The sequence below is a fragment of the Carcharhinus amblyrhynchos genome, chromosome 9 (assembly GCF_965287045.1).
Source record: "Carcharhinus amblyrhynchos chromosome 9, sCarAmb.v2.hapA, whole genome shotgun sequence".
NCBI lineage: Eukaryota > Metazoa > Chordata > Chondrichthyes > Carcharhiniformes > Carcharhinidae > Carcharhinus > Carcharhinus amblyrhynchos.
Genome location: NC_137332.1, coordinates 66,230,344 through 66,250,068, shown reverse-complemented (window position 1 = coordinate 66,250,068; position 19,725 = coordinate 66,230,344). Strand labels below are relative to the sequence as shown.

The following is a 19,725-nucleotide window of genomic DNA, read 5'->3' as shown; positions in this document are numbered from 1 at the left end:
TTCAATAAGATCATGGCTGATCTGTCGCTGCTCAGTTCCACTTTCCCGCTTTCTCCCCATAACCCTTAATCCCCTCTCTTATCAAAAACCCATCAACCCGCATCTTAAAAATATTTAGCGAGGCAGCCTCCACCACTTCAACGGGCAGAGAATTCCAGAGATTCACCACCCTTTGAGTGAAGAAGTTCCTCCTCAACTCCGTTCTAAACCGCCCCCCTTTTATCTTGAGGCTGTGCCCCCTAGTCCTACTGTCTTTTTTGAGCGGGAAGAGTCTCTCTACCTCTATCCTATCCATCCCATTCATCATCTTATACGTCTCAATGAGATCTCCCCTCATTCTTCTAAACTCTAACGAGTACAAGCCCAGTTTATTCAGCCTCTCCTCATAGCTCAACCCCCTCAACTCCGGTATCAGCCTAGTAAACCTCCTCTGCACTCCCTCCAAGGCCAAAATATCTTTGTGCAGGTGTGGCGCCCAAAACTGCACACAGTACTCCAGCTGTGGCCTCACCAATGCCCCATACAGCTGCAGCAAGACCTCCCTACTTTTATATTCAATCCCCCTCGCTATGAAGGCCAGCATCCCATTTGCCTTCCTGACCACCTGCAAGCTGGGTTTTTGCGACTCATGCACAAGGACCCCGAGGTCCCTCTGCACCGTCGCCTGCTGCAGTTTTTCGCCCCGTAAGTAATAGTCCTTCCTACCATTCTTCCTACCAAAGTGGACCACCTCACACTTGCCAACATTAAATTCCATTTGCCATTTCCTGGCCCATTCGCCCAGCCTATCTAGATCCTTCTGCAGACTCTCCACACCCTCTGCACAATTGTGCATTAATAATGAACAGTTTACGAATGTAAAGTTTCTGACAGAACTAACACACAAATCCACTCTCTTCTCCTCCCTGGCTCCAATGGGGTTCTTCTCTGTCCCAGGATCCATGCCCTTGCTCCCTCTTGGCTTGGGCTTCCAGCACAGTCTCCCCATAAGTTCCAGCCCAATTATGTAGCCCTCAAAGGATCGACCCTTTAAAGGGGTCATGTTACCACACTCCTTCCCCTTCGACACCTGAGTCCATCTATAAATGAAACAAAAACAATATAGGCATACATGACACAACAACACAACAGGGACACCCATGAGAAAAAGTTCATTCACAAACTCAATCGGTCTGGAGACTTCTGAACTCCAGAGGAAAATCTCAACACAGCACTGGGTCCTTCCTTGAATATAGGATCTAGGCAGATAGATACAAAAAGCAAACTTATCAATCTGAGGTCAACATTCTCCTCTGCAGCTTCTACCTCCTCGACTCCAGAAACTGCTGATAGTCTCAGCTCCACATTAACCGCAGCAACCCTGGATCAGTAGCTGGCATGCCTAAATTTACCACAGGACACACATATTGGTTCCCTATATCTGGCCCAACTCTCCTTCATCAAATGATCCACCTATTATTTTACACAGTGGCCTTCTACTTCTATAATGTATGAAACGGCCCCATTCTTTCCACGATTTTGCCTGCCACCCATGTTGGTCCTCGACCAAAGTTCCTGGTCATAACTAAATCATCAACCTGGAAAACACTGAATCTTTTTCTTGAGGTGCTGGGAGGCTTGCCTAGCCTCCACCCTTCCCATCACATCGAGAAATAGTAAATCCAAACAGATTTGTATGCAGCGTTCCATTCAAAATTCAGCTAATGTATCCATTTAGTCGTATTCGGTGTGTGACAACTTGCCAAGCGCAAAGGTAGTGACCGGTGAACTTGCTTTCTCATTGATCTGAATGTTTTTATAGCTCATTCTGCTAACCTAATGGAAGCTGGGTGACAAGAGGCTGGCAGAACATGGTGAATACCAATTCACTTAAGTTTTCAAAACTCCTCTGCGGTAAACGCTGTGCCATCGTCTGACATTAAGATCAATGGGATGTCATGGATGGCAAAAATCTATGGCAACTTGTCAATGGCAGCTGTGGCTGTTGTTCATCAGTTGGACATCCAACGATTTTGAACGTGCATGAACCAGGATGAGGAAGATATGCCCCATGAATGATCCTGGAAGTCGGTGTGTAATCTTGACCATGACTGAGTCCATTTCCATTGCTAATGTATCTTCAAAACCTGGGGGAAGTGGGGCTAAAATTGTAGACACGTTATGTAGGAATCTGCCATAATAATTTACCATTCCTAGGAATGATTTTAACTCCGATACGTTTAGGCTTTGGTACATCCTTTATGGCTTTGACTTTATCCTACCAAAGATGCAAACCTTTGATGTCTTCTCTGAAACTCAAGAATGTAACTTCATCAGATTGGAAAATGCATTTCTCTCATTTTAAAAGGATGCCCACTTCCTTGAATTTTTTAAGGGCCTCTTGGAAGTTTGCCCTGTGCTCCTCAGGGGATGCTTCAGTAATTAAGACACCATCCAGGTACATCACTGCCTTAGAAATCCCTGCAATAATTTGATTTGATTTATTATTGTCATATACTAGCGGGATTTAATGGTTTTAATTATAAGGAGAGGCTGGATAGACTGGGACTTTTGTTCTCTGAAGCATAGGAGGCTCATGGGTGATCTTATAGAGTTCTATAAAACAATGAGGGGCATAGATCAGCTAGATAGTCAATATCTTTTCCCAAAGGTAGGAGAGTCTAAAACTAGAGGGCATAGGTTTAAGGTGAGGGGGCAGAGAGATAAAGGAGTCCAGAGGGGCAATCTTTTCACAGAGTGGTGAGTGTCTGGAACAAGCTACCAGATGTAGTAATAGATGTGGATACAATTTTGTCTATTAAAAAGCGTTTAGACAATTACGTGGATAAGATAGGTATAGAGGGATATGGACCAAAGGTGGGCAATTGGGACTAGCTTAGTGGTTTAAAAAAAAAAGGCTGCATGGACAAGTTGGGCTGAAGGGCCTATTTCCATGTTGTAAACCTCTGTGACTATGACTCTATGATATGTATACCATGAAAAGTATTGTTTCTTGTGACTATACAGACAAAGCATATCTTTACAGAGAAGGAAAGGACAGGGTGCAGAATGTAGTGTTACAGTCATAGCTAAGGTATGGAGAAGATCAACTTAATGGGAGGTAGGCCCATTCAAAAGTCTGATCACAGCAGGGAAGAAGTTATCCTTGAGTTGGTTGTATGTGTCCACAGACTTACGTATCTTTTTCCTGATGGAGGAAGATGAAAGAGAGAATGTCTGTCTGCCTGGGATGCGTGGGGTCCCTGATTATGCTAGCTGTTTTGCTGAGGCAGCAGGAAATGTGGACAGAGTCAATGGACGGGAGGCTGGTTTGAGTGATGGACTGGGCTTTGTTCATGACATTTTGTAGTTTCTTGTGGTATTTGACAGAGCAGGAGCCATACCAAGTTGTGATATTATCAGAAAGAACGCTTTTTATAGTGCATCTGTAAAAGTTGGTGACAGTCATAGTGGGCATGCAAAATTTCCTCTGTCTTCTGAGAAAGGAGAGGCATTGATGGGCTTTCTTAACTATAATGTTGACATGGGTGAACCAAGAGAGGTTGTTGATGATCTGCACACCTAAAAACTTGAAGCTGTCAACTTCTTCTGTTATGTCATCATTGATGTAGACAGGGCCATGTCCTCCACAATGCTTCCTGAAGTCAATGACTCTCACCTTCATTTTGTTCAGGGAGAAATTGTTGTTGCATCAGTTCACCAGATTCTCTATCTCTTTCCTGTACTCCATCTCGTCATTGTTTGAGATCTGACCCACAACAGTGGTGTCATCAGCAATCTTGAAGATTGAGTTGGAGGTGAATTTAGCCACATAGTCATAGGTGTATAAGGAGTATAATAAAGGGCTGAGAACACGTTCTTTTGGGGTGCTGGTGTTGAGGATGATCGTAGAGGAGGTGTTGTTGCTTAAACTTACTGATTGTGGTTGGTGGGTTAGGAAGTTCAGGATCCAGTCAGAGGGAGCATGACCCAGGCCATGGAGTTTGGACATGAGTTTTGTGGGAATAAAGGTGTTGAATACTGAGTTGTAGTCAATAAATAGGAGACTGACATAGGTGTCTTTGTTATCTAGATATTCCAGGGTTGAGTGCAGGGCCAGAGAGATGGCGTCTGCTGTGGACCTGTTGTGGCAGTAGGCAAACTGTATTAGATCCAGGCAATCTGGGGGCTGGAATTGATTTGTGCCATGGCTAGCCTTTCAAAGCACTTCATAATGATGGATGTCAGAGCCACTGGATGATAGTCATTAAGGCACGCTGCTTGGCTTTTCTTTGGTACCAGGATGATAGACATCTTCTTGAAGCAGATAGGGACATCAGATTGTCATAAAGAGAGGTTGAAGATATTGGCAAATACTCCCACCAGCTGGTCCATGCAAGATCTGAATATTCATCCGGGTACCCTATCCAGGCCAGCCACTTTCCATTGTTGACTTTCGAGTAGGCTGCTCTGATATCTGCAATGGTGACCTCATCCGAGGCTTCTGGGGTGGAGGGCATGCTGTCACTGACCTCTTCTTCAAAGTGGGCATAGAATGCGTTGAGTTAATCAGAAAGGGTTGTGTTGGTGCCTGTGATTTTACATGCCTTCATCTTGTAGCCTGTAATATCCTGCAGACCTTGCCATAGTCGGCAGGGGTCCTTGCGGCTCACCTGGGACTCTAGCTTGGTCCAGTGCTGTCTTTGATGGACCTCTTTAGATCACATCCAGTTCTCTTGTATAGGTCAGGATTACCTGACTTGAAAGCCTCAGACCTGGACTTCAGTAATCAGCGGATATACCCGTTCATCCATGGTTTCCAGTTGAGAAACACACGCGGATTTCCTTCTTTGGCTCATAGTCTTCTACACACTTACTAATGAAGTCAGTTACTCAGACCAACATTGCACGACTTTCTTTGATGAAGTCCCCCATTTAGATTTTGCTTGTAAGCCAGGAACAGGCGTACAGCCTTGTGATTTGATTTGCCAAAGTTTGGGCAGATGATAGAGCAGTAGGCATGTTTGATATTTGTGTCATGATGTGGGTATGCTGGCGTTGGACTGGCGTAAACACAGTAAAAAGCCTGACAACACCAGGTTTTAGTCCAACTGATTTATTTGATAATAGACTCACAAGCTTTCAGGGTTAGCCCCTTCGTCAGGTACGAAGGGGCTAACCCCGAAAGCTTGTGAGTCTATTATCAAATAAATCGGTTGGACTAAAACCTGGTGTTGTCAGACTTTTTACTGTGATATTTGTGTAGCAGTGATCTAGGATGTTTAGGCCTCTGGTGGAACAGCAGACATATTAGTGGTAACTTGGTAGTACACTTCTGAGCTTGGCCTGATTGAAATCCCTGGCTATGATGAACAAGATCTTGGGATGTTTTACCTCAAGGCTGTTTGTCGTGGTGTAAACTCCTGTGACGATAACAGAGATGAACTCCCGTGGAAGATAGTAGAGGCAACATTTTAGCGTTAGCTATTCTAGGCTCAAGGAGCTGAAACACCCCAGTGTTGCTATGTCTAAGCATCATGAGCTGTTGATTAGGAGGCAGACCCAATCTCCCCTAGCCTTGTCTGATGCCACTGTACAGTCCTTTTGGTGGATTGAAAACTCTCTGGTCATAGGGTATAGTCTGGTGAAGCAGGAGTGAACCATTCTCTGTGAAACAGAACACACGGAAGTCCTTCAGTTCTCTTTGAAAGGTGAGACTCAATGCACCATACAGCGGCTTCAGGCAAGGTTAGGGGAGGTGGGATCTGCCTCCTAATCGACACCTTGTTGTACCTAGACATTGCAACACTAGCGTGTTTCTGCTTTTGGACCTAGAATAAACTTTCCATCGTATGTTGGAAAATGGTATAGGTTGATAAGACTCCAAAGAGTAAATGTGTTAACTAGTATAACCCTTTGTGGATGTTGACAGGAACTAACTGCTGGTAATCGTCATCCAACTCTATTTACTGGTAGGTGTGACTGAGATCTAATTTGGTGTACTTAAGACTCCTTGCTAATTTTGGGTAGAGGCCCTCAAATCTCAGAATGTGGTATCTATTTGAGCTCACTGATTTACAGTTAATTAATAATCCCCACAGATTCTTACAGTGCAATCTGGCTTCAAAATAGGGACTATGGGTGCAGCCCATACAGGTTTTATGACACCTGAGTCTTCCAATCTTCCTTGATCCACTTCTACTTGATTATGAAGTGCATAAGGCACTGGGCAGGCCTCAACTTTCATTTGAACATTGCCATCCTGTCTAATTCAGTTTAAGGTCATAGAACGTAGGATATTTCAGGCCTGTATTGTTCAGTGCCATAATATGTGATCTATTTATCCATTAAATCATCATGGGGGATGAAATTGATCTGTTATTAAGTTTGTTTTTTTTTTGTATTGTCAACTCTAGAACTAAATTTCAGTTCAATTTGTTTGAACTGTCCTGAGTAATCTCCAGGTCATATTTTTCAGAGTGCTGCTCTTAAAATCACCCACACAACATTTGTACTTTTGTTACATAGGTAAAACTTTGAAAAAAAACATAAGTCATACAAATTTCAATAGGAGAAACCATGAAGCTCGTGGGCAGTCATAGAATGCCCATTGTTCACTGATATACTTCACTGAAGAATACTGTTATCATTACCCAGTCGCACAACAACATGGTTGACCCTTGACCTCCCCATAAGTGGCCATGAAAGCCAATCAGTTGTATCACACTGCAGGTCAACCCATAAGAACATAAGAACATAAGAAATAGGAGCAGGAGTAGGCCATCTAGCCCTTCGAGCCTGCCCCGCCATTCAATAAGATCATGGCTGATCTGTCGTGGCTCAGTTCCACTTTCCCGCCCTCTCCCCATAACCCTTAATCCCTTCTCTTATCAAAAACCCATCAACCCGCTTCTTAAAAATATTTAGCGAGGCAGCCTCCACCACTTCAACGGGCAGAGAATTCCAGAGATTCACCACCCTTTGAGTGAAGAAGTTCCTCCTCAACTCCGTTCTAAACCGCCTCCCCTTTATCTTGAGGCTGTGCCCCCTAGTCCTACTGTCTTTTTTGAGCGGGAAGAGTCTCTCCACCTCTATCCTATCCATCCCATTCATCATCTTAGTAGCATCATTTCATGACAATGGGGGAATGATCAATAAATTCAGGCCTTACTTGCGATGCTGGAATCCTGAGAGTGAATACAAAGGTGGGATTACTTCAAAATTTCCTAACAAAAAATGGCTCACCTGTAGGGGATAAATTTAGAATAGAATTTATTGACAATTCTACTCCCTATCATTCTGGTATATTGATTTGAAAGAGAAATACCTTAATCAAATTCATCGTGGTTAATTCTCCTTTAAAATCTTACTCAACTTTGGATATTACATTTTAATTATGAATTTAACATAGGAAACTCCCATTTGCACCTTGGGAAGCAATAATCAAGAAATAGGGTACCGAGGGGCTGTTACTGAATAAACCATGAATGAAGTATTGGAAAAGGATTTGGAGGAAGAAAGAAATCACTAGAAATGTAATAGATTTTTGCTGAAGAGTAAATGGTTAGAAAAAGAACACATGAACTAGGAGCAGAAGTAGGCCATACAATCCACTCCTCCACATGGCTGATATTGGACTGCAGCTCCATTTTCCCACCTACTCCCTATCCCTTTATCCCCTGAGTCTGTATATCCCAGCCTTAAACATATTCAACAACGGAGCATCCACAACCCTCTGTACAGCACCTTGAGGGGCAACACGGTGGCACAGTGGTTAACACTGTTACCTTACAGCGCCAGGGACCCACGTTCGATTCCCAGCATGGGTCATTTGTCTGTGCATAGTCTGCACATTCTCCCCGTGTCTACGTGGGTTTCCTCCCGATGCTCTGGTTTACTTCCACAGTCCAAAAGACATGCTGGTTAGGTGCATTGGCCATGCTAAATTCTCCCTCAGTGTACCCGAACAGGTGCTGGAGTGTGATGACTTGGGGATTTTCATTAACTTCATTGCAGTGTTTAATGTAAACCTATTTGTGAGACTAAACTTTAAACTTGAAACTAATTTCCCCTCATTTCAGTTTGGCCTGAGACGGGCCCACTGTATTTTCGATTCCCCGACCAGTGGAAACAATCTCTCAGCTTCTACCCTACTGAACTCTGACAATTCTGAAAAATTCACGCCTTCACTGTGATAAATGAAGAATGGAATGAAGTACAACAGCAAACGGAAAAAGTTAGAAAATTTCTTTTGTGCTGTTGGAACAGCAAGTAGCTCCTTGATCAAATCACACTGCAGATACAGTGCTTGCAGGTCCAGAGCAAAGGAGAAAAGCCAAGAGATTGGATCTGCTCAGAATTCATCACCTTGCCAAAGAAGGCAGACCTAACAGAAGGCAGCAATTATGAAGCAATTAACTAAATTAGTAACACAAGAAAAATACTGCTGAATGCTCTATCTAGTAGGGTCAGGAACAGAATCAATCAAGAACTTACGAAAGAGAAGAACACTGGATTCAGAAGAATCGTGCAGCTACTGATCATAAGATCAAGAATTTTTTTGAGAACCGTCTCTTGATTCCATTGATCAGACCTAACTTTAATTCCATCCGTCAGATGGAGCTTTTAAGTTGAACTTTCCCGCTGAAGGGAGTCAGCAGGTAGTCGGAACAAATGCTGCCTTGGAATCAGGATGTATTACAACAAGCCAGCAGTTAGAAAGGATTTTGCCTCACTGTTTCATTTTCTACATCATTGACTTGACGGAGAGCAACTGGTAACGCGGAAGGCAGTGATGGAGTTGCAGAAGGAGGGAGTCTCGCCAATGATCCGTAGTGCACATTATTATGCTGAAGTATAGAAGGCATGGTGGCACAATGGTTAGCACTGCTGCCTCACAGCGCCGGGACCTGAGTTCAATTCCAGCCTTGGGTGACTGTCTGTGTGGAGTTTGCACATTCTCCCCATTATCTGTGTGTGTTTCCTCCCACAGTCCAAAGATGTGCAGGTTAGGTGAATTGGCCAAGAAAAATTTACCCTGGGGTAATTCCAGGAGGATTAGGAGGGTAAGTATGTGGATTTATGGGCCTGGATGACATTGTTGTTGGTGCAGTCTTGATGGGCCGAATGGTCTCCTTCTGCACTGTAGGGATTTTATGATTCTATATAAAGCTTTTGATAAATGTTTACAGAGGACAAAAAAAACCCCCGAAAGCTGGATGTTGGCTGCTTCCCAAATGACTCAGAGCTAGTAAATGATAAAGCAAAGGTAAGATTCAGGGGCTGGGTTGGATGCGAAGGCATGCTATGTCAGTAATGAGGTTAAAGTGTTGTTTTGTTCTGTGATTTCTCACAGATTTGAAGGATGTATTTTGAAGAAAGCACACATTGACAGATGTTGACTTGGTATGTCTACAGAGAGACTCTTGGACAGTGTTATTTGGAAAGCAATCTAATGAAAAAGTGCTGTGCACAAAATGAGGTTACATTCACAAAATGAAAAGTGAAGGAATTGTACTGAAATGATGTAGCTGTAGTATGACTGGAATATCATCTATATGTTGAAATAATTAAAACACAAATTTATAAATTATAATATGTGACCTTGTACTGGCTGGTGTTACGAAATGGCTATAAGAAATGGTATCGATGTGAGACGGCCTCCTAATTGACACCTCACACCTCCACCTAAGTGTTGTGGCTTCCTGAATCACTTGCAGCAAGGACTTTCAAAAACAGGTACTTTATTCACTGGCTTAGCAGCTACTTTAACACTGGTGTTCTGCCTACGTTCCCAAGGACAATTCCTGTCACTCACTTCACCTCTTTTGTAGCCTCTTTTATATAGATGATCTGGAGGAGGGAACCGAGTGCAGGGTGTCGAAATTTGCTGATGACACCAAGATTGGGGGAAAGGCAAATTGTGCGGAGGGTGTGGAGAGTCTGCAGAAGGATCTAGATAGGCTGGGCGAATGGGCCAGGAAATGGCAAATGGAATTTAATGTTGGCAAGTGTGAGGTGGTCCACTTTGGTAGGAAGAATGGTAGGAAGGACTATTACTTACGTGGCGAAAAACTGCAGCAGGCGACGGTGCAGAGGGACCTCGGGGTCCTTGTGCATGAGTCGCAAAAACCCAGCTTGCAGGTGCAGCAGGTGGTCAGGAAGGCAAATGGGATGCTGGCCTTCATAGCGAGGGGGATTGAATATAAAAGTAGGGAGGTCTTGCTGCAGCTGTATAGGGCATTGGTGAGGCCGCAGCTGGAGTACTGTGTGCAGTTTTGGGCGCCGTACCTGCGCAAGGATATTTTGGCCCTGGAGGGAGTGCAGAGGAGGTTTACTAGGCTGATACCGGAGTTGAGGGGATTGAGCTATGAGGAGAGGCTGAATAAACTAGGCTTGTACTCGTTAGAGTTTAGAAGAATGAGGGGAGATCTCATTGAGACGTATAAGATGATGAATGGGATGGATAGGATAGAGGTGGAGAGACTCTTCCCGCTCAAAAAAGACAGTAGGACTAGGGGGCACAGCCTCAAGATAAAGGGGAGGCGGTTTAGAACGGAGTTGAGGAGGAACTTCTTCACTCAAAGGGTGGTGAATCTCTGGAATTCTCTGCCCGTTGAAGTGGTGGAGGCTGCCTCGCTAAATATTTTTAAGAAGCGGGTTGATGGGTTCTTGATAAGCGAGGGGAGTAAGGGTTATGGGGAGAGGGCGGGAAAGTGGAACTGAGCCACGACAGATCAGCCATGGTCTTATTGAATGGCGGGGCAGGCTCGAAGGGCTAGATGGCCTACTCCTGCTCCTATTTCTTATGTTCTTATGTTCTTATGTAGCCATGTCATCAGGTTCTCATGTGACCACTCAGTCTACAAGTCATATTCCGACTTAGGTATCGATTTAAATTGTTACAGCTCTTACCTGAAACACTCTTGAATCAATTGGAAGTAAAATTAAATAAAAATTATTTAGTAATAAAAGTATTTTATTTTCAGAATTATGTACATGTAATACTGATAAAATATTTTATCTGGCTGCTTGCAGGTCACTAAGAGTTTGCCCACCATTGCCTATTATAACTGCAGAGTCTTTGTAGTGATAAACTGTGTGCACAATTTTTGAAATTCAGACAAAAAACACAAATGATGATAGATTTACAGCATTTCTGATTTTTGCTTTGTATTGAAGCCAAGACCCTAGCATTAGATGGGGAGATGGCTGCAGAGTGGTAATATCAGTGGACGAGTAATCTGGAGATCCAGGGTAATCCTCTAGGGACCCAGTTTCGAATCCTACCACAGTAGATGGTAAAATTTGAATTCAATTAGAATCTGGAATTAAAAGTCTAACAAAAAACCACTTGTAAAAAAAAAACATCTGGTTCACAAGTGATCTTGAAGGAATGAAATCTGTCATCTTTACATATGATTTCAGACCCACGGCAATGCGGTTGACTCTGAAATGCCCTCAGAACAAGGGCAATTAATGCATGGATAATAAAGGCTGGCCTAGACAGTGAGACTCACATCCCATGAACAAAATAAAATTTAGACCCTGCTTTCTGGGTCAATGTGAAGTTATCAACATGATTTATTGTGAAAATCTGAGTCTGTTAACATTTTATCGCTGTGTCCTCCCTCACAGAAAATGTGTAAGATAGTATCATGCCTCCCTGATTATATCCTACATTCAATGTTCAAGCAATAGCTCCCACATAGTTTTCAATTGCACATGATTTGTGCTGTTACTGTCGAACTAATCAACACTTAGTGAGACGCAGATGCCAGAACATACCGTCAACTTTAGAAAATCCATGATTTGCCCAGTAAACATTCTGCTATAAGTGGGCTGCTGATAATGGTCAGAAAAAGCACTGCAAGAAGCATTTAATCACCAAGAATCTGACACCCATGCCATAAGAGGCATTGAAATTTATTTTAGAAAAAGGTTGAAGATTTTCTGAAACAAAAACAGAAAATGCTGGAAAATCTCAGCAGGTCTGGAGAGAAAAGTCCAGGTGACCCTTTGTCAAAGCTAAAAGGCACAGAAAGTGGGAGATATCTATACTGGAGGGTGAGGGAATGGAGGGTGAGTCATAGGCACAAAAGCAAGGTGAAAGGCTGCTAATGGGAGCCCATAGAATAAAAGGTGTGAATGGCTGAGCAACAGAGAAGCTGAAATCAGAGGGTAGGCTGTGACAGATGACAATGGGGAGAAGGGGGTGAGGGTGTGAGTGGGAGGGATGTAAAATTGAGAAAAATGGGGAAGCAAAGGGAGAGAAAAGGTAAGGAAGTCAGAAGGTGAGTTATTCACTGCAGAATTCCCAGTCTTTGACCTGCTGAGGTGGCCGCAGTATTTATATGACTGGTTCAGTTCTGTTTCTGGTTAAATCCCAGGATGTGATTGGTGGGGATTCAGTGAAGGTAATGCCGTTGAATATCAAAAAGAAGGTGGTTAGATTCTCTCCTGTTGATGATAGTCATTGTTCAATAATTGTGCAGCATGGATGTTACAAGATCATAGCAAATAAGCAGAGCTTGAAGCTTCAGAAAAATCCCTTTAGAAAACGGGAGTTGATTTGTATGGCAAGTATTAAAAGTGAATCATTGGTATTAATGGAGGACTCATCTCTCTACCAGTCTCTGTACGTACTCTGCTGTGTGGATGTGTCTTAAACTTGCACACATTTTCTTGGCAACAGTGCCTGTATTGCCTTCTTAATCTCATGAGCCAAATGATTAGGTGAATATAACCCTAAACATGTGTCTCTGAGATGAAATATTAAGGCCAACTCCTGCTAGTATAGCCCTGAACATGCATTGATGAGCTGAAAAATGTAGGAGTAGACATGCATATTGGAGTTGAAAAAATTGGGAATGCATTTTTAAAAATTATTTCATGTTATGTCAGCATTGCTGACAAGGCCAGCATTTGTTGCCCTATCCTAATTGTCCTTAACTTTATAGCTTGCTATACCATTTCAGGGGGCAGTTAACAATCAATAACATTATTCTGGATCTGCGAGGTGAAGATGGCAGATCTCCCTCTCTAAAGGACATTGTGAACCAGAACGGTATTTACGATAATCAATTATAGTTTCGTAGTTACCATTACTGGGACTAGCTTTATAAATCCAGATTTATTAATTGGATTCAAATTCCATCAGTTGTGTTGGTGAGATTTGAACCCATGCCCCCACAGCACTCACCTGAACCTCTGGGTTGCTAGTCCCATGACAATGCCTCTATGATTCTGTCACTTAAACACTGGGTCCACTTATATGCTGTGATCTATGTTACTTGCCACTATTCCACTCGTGTCTGTGCGTTCAGGTCTTGCTGCATAGGAACATGGACTGCTTCCACATCTGAAGAGTTGTGAATGTTGCTGAACATTGTGCAATCATCAGTGAACGTCCTCACTTCTGACCTTATGGTGGAGGGAAGGTCATTGATAAAACAGCTGAAGATTATTAGGTCTACTACTACCCTGAGAAACTCTTACAATGATGTCCTGTGGCTTAGATAATTGATTTCCTACAACCACAACCATTGTCCTCTATGCCAGGTTTGAATCCAATCTGTGGAGAGTTTTCCCTGATTCCTATTGACTCCAGTTTTGCTCGGGCTCCTTGATGCCGTACTCAGTCAAATGCTGCCTTGATGCCACTGATAGTCACTCTCACCTCACTTCTTGAGTTCAGCCCCTTTGTCCATGCTTGAACCAGTAATGAAGTCAGGAGCTGAGTGGCCTTGGTGGAACCCAAATTGCACTTTTCATCTGACCAAAGGCATCTCTGATCTCTATGGTGTGCTGCGTAGATTCTGGGCTCGAATCCCTGAAGTAGGCCTCACAAACTTCTAACTCAAGGGAGAAGATAACTGTCACTGAGCCACAGCTGACATCTGTGTATTATTACCACCACTCACCCACACTTTGTGTAACTGCTAAAATAGCTGCTCAGTTAAAATAGTTGTTTCCTGACACCTAGTTGCAATCCAATTTCAGAGCAGCTGCGAATGGGCAAATATCCAATTGTTATGTTCGTGGCAAACATGGCCTATGAAGTAAATGTGCAGCTACACTAAGCACTATTGAAAGTTGTTCTACAATATAAAAAGGGGCATGAGCATTTTTGTTTGTTTCCATTTGGCTACTAGGATTGTTCATACAAAACACAGGGGGATAGAAGTTTTAACACACTGAGCATACAGGTGCAGAAGGAGGCCATTCGGCCCATTGAGTCTGTACTGAGGCTTACTCATAACCCCACACATTTATCCCGCTAAGCCTTCTAACCTAAGTATCTTGGAAAGCTAAGGGACAATTTAACATGACCAATCAACTTAACCTGCATGCCTTCGGACTGTGGAAGGAAACCGGAGCATCTAGAGGAAACACATGCAGACAGGGGGAGAATGTGCAGACTCCACACAGGCAGCGACCCAAGGCCGGAACTAAATTCAGGTCTGTGGCACTGTGAAGCAGCAGTACTAATCATTGCGCCGCCTGTGGGAGATTAAATGGGATCACATTCCAAGCACGTTGGAAAGCCAATTCTAACTCACCAAAATCTAGGTTTTACCAAGGTGGGACAAGGAATAGGCACTCAACAGACTGAGAAGAATCTGGGTTAACCTGTCTCATTGTTTTCATAGTGGGTAGCTAGGTTTTCCAGGACTCAAACCCAGCAACAGCAGCTCTGATGAAGGGTCATCTAGGCTTGAAACACTGGCCCTATTCTCTCCCTATAGGTGCTGAGATTTTCCAGCATTTTCTGTTTTTGTTTCGGATTCCAGCATCTGCAGTATTTTGCTTTTATGTGAGTAAGGAGTTGAGGACCGTTTCAGAGAGAGAGGTGCCTTTACTGCAAGCCTCATGGAATAAACAATGCAGAATTGTTGCTTCCAAGCCCTGTAAGCTGTCCCACCATCAGTAGACCAGCCCACCACCTCTTCCAAGCCTCTTCTGGAAGGAAACCCACGCAGACACGGAGATTGTGCAAACTCCACACTGACAGTGATCCGAGCTGGGAATCGAATCTGGATTCCTGGGACTGTGAGGCAACAGTGCAAACCATTGTGCTCCCGTGCTGCCCCCGATCAATGCACCTAACCAGCACATCTTTCAGAATGTGGGAGGAAACCAGAGCACCCAGAAGAAACCCAAGCAGACACGAAGAGCACGTGCAAACTACACAGGGAGAATGTGCAAACTGGCCAGCCAGTGACACCCATGTCCCATGAATGAATAACAAAAAAGTACTAAGCAAACCTTTTTATTCCTGAACTACTTACCACCCAGTCATTTGTCTTTCTAACCATCCAGTTGATTCTGAGCATCCTCTATCCTTGCCCACATTTCAAAGACTGTTATCTTCCTCTCACCCTTTCTTCAGAGTGCAACCCCTGCATAAATTGTATCTCGTCTTTAGAAGCAATAGGCCAAGTAGTTCAAATGACTTTTCTCCATTCAATGCTTTCTGATGTCCTTATGCCATCTGCCCTCACTGCAGTTATCTCTCTAGCTGTAGCTTGTTGTTTTGCCACACACAAGAAAGCCACCACTGAACAATGCATGTTCTGGATAATCACCTGTCTTCACTTTTTTTTCTAGCACAACTTCTGAGGCTGCAAACGAGCTGATGTAAATTCAAGTTGTGAAACTAAGCCCAGCGCATTATCAGCGAGAGCTTTGTAAATGAAGGTGAATTGTGTTCACAGCTGATTTTGTTACTGATTTAAAGAGAGAAAAAAACATTTATAATGAAGAATATCCAATCCCTCATTCACTGAATACAGCCAGCTTTCTTGCATTTTTCCCAACATTGGATTGAAATAATCACCCAGACGTTATTAATTTTTCATGCGTAGAAACTGCTTACATCATTTTAGCCAACATTCATATATTATGCAGAGATGACTGATATAATTATTAATAGTAATGCCGTATTGTGGAATGATGTTTATTGTGGTATGGTGTTAATAAATAATTATGTCATCTCAGAGGTTGTTAGTTAATGTTTCCCTTGCACTCCACATATGCTGTGCATTCTCTGAGGTCCCCAGCTTATTTTCATCACATAAATCATTTAAAAGATTATTCCATGGCTGATTACTTCATAAGCATATACTTAATTAAACAATTCTCTCTAAAACATACATTTTGCAAATATCATCTAAGAATGCATATAACCACAACATCACCACTGAGCTTTTTTTTTACTGGAATATCAAAGAGTTGAAGTATGGTCCATGCTGATTATTCGGGCATAACATGATTTATGTTGAACTGTACATTCAAATCAGGCTCAGATTAAGTGATACAATGGGATCTATCCTGCACTTCTCAGCCTTTTGGCTAAGATCAAGTGTAGTATCAACATGCTGCGCTTGGTTGAAGTCATTAGGTTACATTTTAGCTTCATTTGAGGCAATTTTTAAAAGCGGCATCTTGGCCTTTTGCTAAGATGCAAATGAGATCAAGCCTTGGGGGAGGAGCTACGCCTTCTCCAATCAGCTTGGATCATGTAGCTCAAGTCCAAGACAGGAGGTGAGAGCCCTGTCTTGTCAGCTTGGATTGGGAATGTCTCAACTTGATTGGATTGGATTGAATTGGAATAAACGCAATAAAAAAATGAGATCTGTCCTGCATTTGCACACCCTTGGATTTGCACATCCTTGCACAGTATTTAGTTATCTATGATGTGTGTGCGGTGGGATTTCTTGAGTGTGAAGCTACTTGGAATTTGATTCGCGTTCTTTACATTTGTACAACAGCATGTATTATATCATGCCTTTAACATAGTAAAACATTTAAGGTTGGTGATTAACCAGAGTTTGATCTTGAACCACATAAGGATATTACAATAGATGACCAAAATGTTAATCAAAGAGGTACCTGAAAGGAGGAGAGGGAGGTAGAGAGGCAGAAATATTTTTGGAAAGGAACTCTATTTCTGGAGGCCTAGGCAACTGAAAGCAAAGCTGATGGAGAGAAGAGAATTGGGGATGCACAAAAAGACCAGAATTTGAGGAAGGCAGATAACTTGGAGGGTTGGAGGAGATTATAGAGGGAATAATAGGGCAATGGCGAGATTTGAACACACACACGAGAATTTTAAATCTGAGGTATTACTGGACAGGGAATGATGAGGCAGGAGAGTGATAGGCGAATGGGACTTGGTGTGAGCTAGGATATGGGCAGCAATTATGGGTGAGCTGAGGTTTACAGTGGATGCAAGGTAGAAGATCTCAGCTTTGTTTGAACATGATGCTTCACCTGAGGTACACTGTCAATTTAATGTACTTTGTGCTGCTGCAATAATCCTGTCTGCTCCCTGAGATGAGTCATGTTCAGAGTGAATGGCAGGCCAAAGTCAACATCCCAAAGGAAATTGGGATGTTTTAAGTTTATTTCATTCATTTCCATTGTGTGTTCAGCCACGGGATGGGAGAAAATTGGAGCCTCTCACTATTCATAGCTCCAGGCTACAACATGAGTGTAAAGGTGCATGTCGCCATACCAGCTCATTCTCCTCAGGAGTCCGGTTGGCTCAGCTGGTTGGTTGGACCACTGATGTGGATCAGATTGGGGGCATAGGCATGGGGCTTGATGCCCGAAAAAGCTGGAGGTGGATTCCAGGCCTCCATCCTTACCCTGACCATGGTGGAGGTCGTGATGCTGTGGGTCAGATCTGGCTTCTGGCAGAGAACTCGAAGGATTTGTTCATCTTCGTCTCTTTTTAAAAAGCAAATAAAATTCTTCTCAGACACAAAAGCAGAAAATGCTGGAAAAGCTGAACAGGTCTGACAACACCTATGGAGAGCGAATAGAGCCAATGTTTCAAGACGGGATGAGCATCCAGACTCAACGTTGCCTCTATTCTCTCTCCACAGATGCTGCAAGAAGCTTCACAACACCAGGTTAAAGTCCAACAGGTTTATTTGGTATCACAAGCTTTCAGAACACTGCCCCTTCATCAGATGAGTGGATAGTTGGGGTCACAAACACGACATATGTGGACACAGACCCAATTGCAAGATAATGTGTTAGACACCAAATGCCGTCACCTCCACATAATGGAAAAACATTATCTTGCAATTGAGTCTGTGTCTATAGATGCCCTGTTTGTGAACCTAATTCTCTACTCACCTGACGAAGGAGCAGTGCTCCGAAAGCACGTGATACCAAGTAAACCTGGTGGACTTTAACTTGGCATTGTGAGACTTCCTACAATGCCCACCCCAATCTAACGCCAGCATCTCCACTTCACAGGTGCTGTCAGACCTACTGAGCTTTTCCAGCATTTTCTGTTTTTGTTTCAGATTCCAGCACCCACAGTGCTTAGTCAAAATCTTCTCAGATGTAATTAATCAGCTATATCACCAATTCAATGCTTATCAATCACAATCTCAACTGAATGGTGAAACAGGAGCTCGAGAGGCTGAATCCTATGTTTCTATGTTACACAAGCTGGAGATGAAGATTGGGGATCTGAGTCCTGCTTGTCATATTAATCAGACGGGTCAAATTCCTGTGGAGGCTACGTGCGTGAGTTCTTTTTTTTTTGTTGCTCATTAATCTGCAGCAGTGTGAGGAGGTGAATTTCCTCCTGGTCCAGTCCACAGCCTGTGTCTGTACCCCTTGACATCGCTGACAGGCTAACGATTTGCTACATGTCCAGCAGTTCCTCAAATTTTAAAATTCTCATCTGTGTTCAAATCTCACCTTGGCCCTGTGTATGACTCAAAGCATATGTGTGCAAAATAATTCGGTGACACTGTCCGCAATTATCCGAGGATGGAGAGCTGAATAAAGATTCACCTTCGGCGGGTAGCAGAGGGAAGGAAATCCTCCAGGGAGTGTTTGTGTCCCAGTCGCTGATGAGAATTAGGCTGTAGCTTCTGAAACACTTGAAAAATATTGCATGCTGGAAACAGCTTATTGTCCACGATGTCGTGACACATTTATTTATCTGATTAGTCTGTCATGTGAGACTTTGTCAAAAGCTTTGCTAAAGGTTATGTAGATTATATCAAAAAGATGACTTTCCATGTGGAGTTTGCACAAGCCCGTGTCTGCGTGGGTTTCCCCTGGGTGCTTCGGTTTCCTCCCACAGTCCAAAGATGTGCAGGGTAGGTGGATTGGCCATGCTATATTTCCCCTTGGTGTCCCAAGATGTGCAGGTTAAGGGGATTAGTAGGATTATGACAAAAGGGGCTGGGTAAAATGCTCTATTGGAGTGAGTTGGTGCAGACGTGATTAGTCGAATGGCCTGCTTCTGCACTATAGGGATTGTACGATCTGTGAAAGATACTACCCACATTGAAATACCCTGTATCTCCTCAAAACAATTCAATAAAGTTAGTCAAACATGACCTTCCCTCAATAATTTCATGCTGATTGCCTTTGGTTGATCCATGCCATTGTAGATGATGATTAATGCAGCCTGTCAGGACTTTTCCATTAATTTTCTCACTGCTGATGTTAGGCTGACTGGCTTGTGATAACTTGCTATATCCCCTTTTCCCCTTATTAAACAATAGAAAAAATCCCATAGCACAATTCTGAAGAAGAGGGGCGGACATTGGCTACACCACCTTTCAGGGTGGAACAGTGGTTAGCACTGCTGACTCTCAGTGCCAGGAACTCAGGTCCAATTCCTGAATTGGGTCACTGTCTGTGCAGAGTCTGCACTTTCTCCCCATGTCTGTGTGGGTTTCCTCCCATGGTCTTAAAGATGTGCTGGGT

General features: G+C 43.2%; 1 non-coding gene across 1 annotated transcript; it reads left to right on the top strand.

Moving 5' to 3' along the window:
- The first annotated feature begins 16,312 nt into the window (after positions 1 to 16,312).
- Positions 16,313 to 16,510, top strand: LOC145348717 (U2 spliceosomal RNA). The gene has a single exon (XR_013887968.1). It is a non-coding gene; the product is annotated as a U2 spliceosomal RNA (small nuclear RNA).
- The last annotated feature ends 3,215 nt before the right edge of the window (positions 16,511 to 19,725 follow it).